Source organism: Amblyomma mixtum, chromosome 6 (assembly GCF_055824585.1).
Source record: "Amblyomma mixtum isolate Tamu chromosome 6, ASM5582458v1, whole genome shotgun sequence".
NCBI lineage: Eukaryota > Metazoa > Arthropoda > Arachnida > Ixodida > Ixodidae > Amblyomma > Amblyomma mixtum.
In genome coordinates this window covers 121,481,974-121,487,973 of record NC_143017.1, presented here as the reverse complement: position 1 = coordinate 121,487,973, position 6,000 = coordinate 121,481,974, and positions in this window count along the sequence as shown.

Genomic DNA, 6,000 nt, shown 5'->3' with positions numbered 1-6,000 from the left:
CCTTGCAGCATGAGCCTTCTAGGCAAGCAGCCAGCCAGCCGCGCAGGCATCGAGGCTGTGCCACTACTGGAGACGGAACGGCGGACGTGGCCGTGGGTCGGCCCACGGTTCCTCCTTGAGACGGTCCTACATCCGCGACGGCGGCGGTGGCAGACCGCCCACTCCTGCGTTGGCCCCCCGACCGTTCCGCGTAACGAGATGTCTGTCCGCGCCGAAACTGGAGCAAACGCGGCACACGCCCGACGAAGAAAGATCTTCTGGGAAGACCGAGGCGGGCGGCGTCGTAATGGTACTAGCTGTAGGGTGTCATTGGGTCACACTCCATTCACCCGCCATGCGGTTAGGCCACGTGTTGGTGCGGATCATCGCAGATTATAGTCTCTCGTCACTGTTCACTCTACGTGCATATAGCGAATATGGTATTAACCGCACGAATTAGTACTTGCGAAGAATGGCTTGTCCGTGGCAAGTGTAACTGTGGCGGATGTCTCTCCAGAGTTTGCTTCTAAAGGAGTATTGAGTGTTCTCTCAGGGACTAATTGTTGTAACAATCCCGTTAGTCCCACGATGACTAACCCCTGCAGCACTCATAGCCCTTTGTGGCATAGTATGCTGCGAGCGCAAGCGCTAGTACCCTCGTAGACTCAGCATTTTTTTACAGCGACAGCTATCTATGGGAAACCTTCAGCTACCAATCCAACATAGCTTCCAACAACCACGCATGGCTATTTCCCGCGATAACGGGACCACCCCGTGCACGCAGCCCGTGCTTGTAGCCGCAGCAGCCGCGTTTCGTTGGAGGTGAAACGCAAATGGCGCCCGTGTACTTGGCAATGTCAGTGGACGTTAAAGATCCTTAGGTGCCCGAAATTATTCCGGGGCATCCTGCTGACCAGAAAGACGCGATGGAGGCGGAATTCTAAAGGCCCGCGTATTGTGCGGTGTCAGTGCACATTAAAGAACCCCGGGTGGTCGAAATTTCCGGAGCCCCTCACTACGGCGTCCCTCATAGTCTGAGTCGCTTTGGGACGTTAAACCCCTATAAACCAAACCTCTACAGCGCCACTTTCTCTTTTTCTTCTTTCACTCCCTCCCACCTTCCCTTCCCTCACATCGCAGGTGAGGTGTCCACCGTGAAGTGAGGCAGTTACCAATTCCTTCCCCCAAAAGCCACTAAGTAGCGCCTCGTGTAACCTTCGCTGTCATCGGGCGGTACACGCTGTGCTAAGATGCTGCCAACATTTCGAAACGCCTTTCGGACGTTCTATGCGCGTCTGTTTAGTAATAAGTATCGATAAGAAAAGGCATTGGACTCAAGCTTCATCATCATCAATCATTTGACTCAACCTTCCGCTTCTGCGCCTGGTGATGGATAATATCAGAAGACTAAAAAATTAATGATCAAAGTAGGTCTTTGGAATGTTTTTATTGCAGTATTTGTTTGTTAGTATCATTATTTTCAAGAACGTCAGTATTATTTCTTTCCGAAGAGCATACGAAGACCGCAACGAACACCGCGGACTTTTATTCTGTTAAGAGCTTTATTTGTCCCGCGGTCAGAGAAAGGGACGAAAAACAAAAAGCTGCAAGCTGCACAGCTTGAAAAGCTTGAAAAGCTACCTGGAGCCTCTAGAACTACTCGGCAAGATGGCGCAAACACAATTCAAAAAATTGTTGCATGCCTTCGCGTAAGAAAACGCAAAGTGCAAAATACGCATTACAAATTGTCATAACTATTGTACTTATGGTTTAAGAGCGCGCAACGACACGACAACACGCGAAACAAGCGGTGACTAGCAACTGGCTTTTTGTTTCGAAGGAACGCTACTTTACGCTTTTCAACTGGAGCAAAAAAAAGTGATTGAGTGAAGGTATGTTTATTTTGAGGGGGTGGTTCTTAGGCCTAAAGCAACAAAAAGCAAATGAGAAGGAATATGATCCTCATCATACGCCGGATGACAAAAAAAAAAAGCAGTGCCTTCTCTTGGTGCACACGCAAAGAAAAGTTAAATGTCTTTCCCGGATGACTAGCTGACCTCTTTATCACTCCGAGTTATATATGGATCAATTGTGCAAACGTTTGTGTTTCTGAGGAAATAGAAGGATTCTAAAATTTCGCGCGTCCGCTGGTCTTTATGTTTGCCGAGCGCTTAATCGTTTTGTGTGTTCTTAGGGCTGTCATGCCTTCCACCACGGTTAAATCATGAATTGGTACCAACTTGCCCTAGTAGCAGCCTTAACTGTTGTATTAATACGTGGTGCGCAAGACAGAAAGAAAATGATCATTTGTTTTCGTAATTAAGTTCCAGAATATGAAGCAGCTGCAACATTTGCACGTTTCATCTTCAAGGGTCCACCACTGCAGTTGCGTCATGAAATTGCGTTCAGCCGAAGTGGAACACGAAGGAACGGGCTCCCAATAACGGCACTGCTCTGACTTCTAAGTGAAAAAAGCATGTCAAAGTAGAATACTTAAAAGCAGGAAAAAGCGTATTGAGCGCACTTTAATCAAGCAAGGCAATCAGCCAGGCCTGATCAAGATTGAACAGAACCAAATACAACAAAAACAATATGGGAATCAGTATACCATTCGTAAAAAGAATAAATGTCAATTTTATAAGAGGAGCTGTTTTCTTTCCTTTACCTCGCGTTTACATTCAGGGGAAGTAATTTCGCGTTTACCCTATTCTTTTTTTATTTCAATGAGCCCATCCATGCTTTACTACGTCTGCAAACATACGCGGGTCTCTTTATAAAAGTTCCATTTCCTGGGCTCTGCAGTGCCCCAGATAAGCCGGTTCTGCATAGAGAGGTCGGTCTTCCGATCCCTTTCTAAGCGGCTTTTCTCCGCCTCTATATTTCAGCAAATCTCGTTTGGCGCAAAGCACGGCTGTGGCATGCATAAAGTTGTTGAGTCACTGTTAGCGGAAGATATCAATCAGGCAATAATGAGATATAGCGCAACGTAATCCGCGCGCCTCCAGTGCGCATGCGCTGTTTGCCCCAACGCGGCAGGTGTGCCCGCAGCTAGCCGGCACCTGGCTCTCGTACTTGGTAAATTTTTTCCAGTGACCCTAGCGCCTGGCGCCATTGGGCATCATCTGGCGCACTGATCTGCACATGCGCAGTGGCTCCCTGCGGAAGCGGTTCTTAAAGAGGACCGCTGTATCGATTGCTGATCACGCTATCTAAATCTAAATACGTCTACGAACGCTGATGGTACGACAAGAGTGGGGCAGCTTTTACCAAGGCTAGCAAACACTCCAACAGTAGCTCTGGATAGGAAATATAACGTCTTCGCCAAGAGCAGTCAGGCAACGGGATTTGCTTCTCAGTCGTATTTCGCGCCGCCCGATTGGAAGTTGATGAAGACGACAACCAAATCCAACACGAGAGACTGGCCAATCCCCCGCCGTGGGTATGTGCCATTCAGCCTGAGGACATCATCATCATCATCATACTGGTAGTTTAGCACGCTGTGTTGGGCTGCGGTGATGGTGGCGGCAACTGACAAAGGACAGGGTTAATTGGAGAGACATGGGAGAGGCCTTTGCCCTGCAGTGGGTGTAGTCAGTCTGATGATGATGATGATGGTGGTGGTGGTGGTGGTGGTGATGATGATGATGATGATGGTATAGTGCTCTAATGAAGTGGCCAGCAAAGTTGATTCGTTTGCGCCGGCCTGGGTTCCAAGCCGACTTTGCAAGAAATTTTATTTTTTCTTCATGAGGTCACGTGTGGGTTGCGGTCCGTTTCTCACGGACTGTCGGTCAACGCCGGATTTTAGGATTGATGAGCCGTATAATGTTTTCGCGCTAAAACGTCTCGAAAGGTGGGGACAAGGGTTCTTCTTACCTTGCATAGATGTGGAGCTCAAGGGGCGCCATAAGTCTGAGTTTGTCCTGAGCATCAGACATGCGTTATCTCGAACTAGGCAGTGGGGCTAGACGTCGCTCTGCGCGCTGCAGAAAGAGCGTTGACTCACAGTGGCGGAAAGTAACTAGGAAACTAACCAGTAAGTATGCCGGACACGTGGACGGAGAAAGAAGGAGCATTAAACGACAGGTTAAAAACGCGGAAGTTTGAAATTGTACTAATTCAATGGAAAAGAAGCATAGTGTAGAACTATATCATACTGGAAAAGGCAGATCAGGAAAGAATATTTCTGTGATAACTCAGGAGACAGTGCCCTTCTCTTTGAAGCTAGGTCAGGGTGTCTTAGAACACGCAGCTACAAAAAAAATTTAACGAAGATGATGACACATATGCTGTGTGTGGTAGATCTGTGGAAACAACTGAACACCTTATACTAAAATGTGATGGTATCCATCAGGATCTCGATGCAGGCACAGTCACTCTTCCTGAGGCCCTAGGGTTTAAAGATAACAATGGTCATGTAAATAAATCTGCGGTGGAAGTTAGCAAAAAGCGATTAGAAGATTGGGGGCTGAAAAGCAGAGAGGTGGCATAAGGTTATAAGTGTAGGAAGCCGTAGTGAAAGAAAATGGCGAATTTTAATGAGAATTTACAACACAATCGAACAAAAATAAAGGGAAAAAAATGGCAGTGGCTTAGCTCTGCTATGCCAGGATATACGTAGCGTGAGGTGAGGACGAGGTGTCCACATCTCGGTGACGCCGCTTTGCAGGCGTTCCTCTCGTTGCTCTGGCGTCTCCTCGGCGTGAATTCTTTTTAAGTGCCATAGTCTTTCACACACGTCGCACACATACCAGAACGGATTGTACACAAAGTCGGCCTGAAAGGACCGAGTCACACTGGCACTTTCACTGAGTTTCACCGTATAGTCCGTCGATCGGCGAGTCTTGACACGGTCTTGAGGCTGCTGCTGAGAGGCCCCGGCATGCCGCTCAGCCACCTGGCGACGCCGCTTTGCTTGGCGTTCCTCTCGTTGCTCTGGCGTCTCCGCTGCGCGCTTGGCCCTAGCCTGTTCTTTCTTCCTCTGGTTAACCGCTAACTGCCAGGAAACCACTTCGTGATCCGGCGAATTCAACTTTTCCGCTCAGCAGCGGCTTTGCTTTCCTTCTCCATGGCTGTAGCCTGGTTGGCGTTCCTCACAATCCTCTTCTTCTTCTTGTCGGCTCCGGCGCACCAGCTGCGCAGTTGTGACGTCACTCGCTCCTCGCGCATGCGCAGCACGGCTCTCCAGGAGCCACGCGAAACTGCTCAACCTCGGCCAGCGTAGCTCACGTCACAAAAGCTGAGCATGGTGGCAATTGCCACCATCCCGTTTCAAAGGGGGCGCTCCTATTCATCCACCCATCAATCAAGCACGGACGGCACGGGGTTCGAGCGCTCTGCAAAAAAGTACAGTACGGTCCATTGTTAAAGGGAACATACGATCGCGTGGCCTCCGCGCTTCGCGAAGCCATGTTGCCTAGATGTCGCGAGAATGGGCGCCATCAGGCACATTCGCGAGAAGCCCAGCTTACATGCTTACTGCGCATGCAATTTGTGCCGTCAATTGTCGCGCGTTCTGGGCGGCAGCGCTTCACGAAGCGCGGAAGCCACGCGATCGCATGTTCCCTTTAACAGTGGACCGTACTGTACATGGACGATCGTACAACCACGTACTTTCTCTTGTCAGAGGTCATTTAGTCAGCAGTGTTTAGAGAGGGTGGTTCTATTTGCACTTCACATTTCATCAACTTTCTTCAAGCTAAAAATCTTGCCTCTCCGCCGCCTACCCCTCTTACCTCGCAAATTCAATTTTCCCAAGAAAAATTTTTTTCTCGAAAGGAAGGCGGTCGCCTCTCTGTTCCTCCCCATCTTAAATAATAAATCTTCCCTGTATCAAGTTATAAAGACTTCCCAGCTGTCTTTGTAAGTTGAGGTCTCAACTTTTGCTAAGTAATGAAAACTTAAGGTCATTACATGAACTCCGAGCTTTACATCAAAGTTTGGTAGTTCAACATTCCAAACTTTTGGACTTGCTCACGTAGCGCCGTTCTGCACTGAATTTCACTTTTTTACACATACCCC